The sequence below is a fragment of the Dioscorea cayenensis genome, unplaced genomic scaffold (assembly GCF_009730915.1).
Source record: "Dioscorea cayenensis subsp. rotundata cultivar TDr96_F1 unplaced genomic scaffold, TDr96_F1_v2_PseudoChromosome.rev07_lg8_w22 25.fasta BLBR01000585.1, whole genome shotgun sequence".
Lineage (NCBI taxonomy): Eukaryota > Viridiplantae > Streptophyta > Magnoliopsida > Dioscoreales > Dioscoreaceae > Dioscorea > Dioscorea cayenensis.
Window position 1 is genome coordinate 13,374 of NW_024086976.1, and position 1,211 is coordinate 14,584.

The following is a 1,211-nucleotide window of genomic DNA, read 5'->3' on the forward strand; positions in this document are numbered from 1 at the left end:
TGCCCTTCTTCTCCTTCCCAAGGTCGCCCCAAAACCTCCCAAGTGGTCTCCCAAAATCGGCCAAGAAAAAGTCTAGCCAAAGTTTCTTTTTCTGCCCTAAAAGTTAGTATATATATCCCCCGAGTCATACGGGTCGTATGGGGGTCGTATGGGGGTCATATAGCACTCAAAAAACCCTAGATTCGCATTCTATACGGGGTGCATACGGCCTCCATATGGCCCCATATACTGGGTAGTATGGAAATCTGGGCAGACACTCCGAATCATTCCACTGCTACAGTGCATACGGCCCCCATACTGGCCAGTATGGGGGTAATATGAAATTCTTGTTTTCTTCTCTTTTCGTCCAAATAATATCTTCTTGTTCTCCGTGACTTCCTTATGCCCTACAAAGCAAATAGTAGACGATTAAGCATAAAACGGGCATCAAACCTCACAAAATACATGCAAAGTGAATACGATATATATATATGAAAACATCTACATTTAGACACTTATCACATGTACATCTTGTGACCTAACCAACATTTAGATACACTAACAACATGTTAATGTCAAAATACGGTTATAATTTTGACATGTTACACTTGAATGACGTAATTAAACTAGAACCAGCTGATTGAAAATAGAAACCCAAAAGCATAAATAGTACATGTATTTAATACATGGAAAAAACAAATAATACACAGCTACAGTTGATATCATGTAGGTAGCTCTCCATTGATAATGACTACATTACAAGAATGACAGTTGTAGTCAATTTCATAACATCAACTGCAGTGTGACTCCCGAACATTGAATGCTTGTGATTTGATCCTTTTTCCTTCTTGGGCATCCAGGTGTTTCTTTGTGATTGGTGGCTGCATGCAAAGGTCACAGTTGTCATCGATTGGCTTATTGTGGTTCAGGATGGGGTATATGAGTTATGCATATGCATAAAGATATGACTCAATAATGAAGCATTCGTCATCGACATAGAGATGTATATTTGCTTCTGTCTATATGATTATTGTAGATGCATGATTGTACGAGAGACCATACACTTTCTATCTACGGCATGAGCACTTCTTCATCAGTTCACATTGTTGTTCTCATTTACCACTTCGTAATTGTGACCATCAAATCAGCCCACCTACAAAAAGTGCCTATCTTCTACAATTTGTTCAACTTTGTTATATATCTCAAAACAAATTTGAGTTTCCATCTGTGCG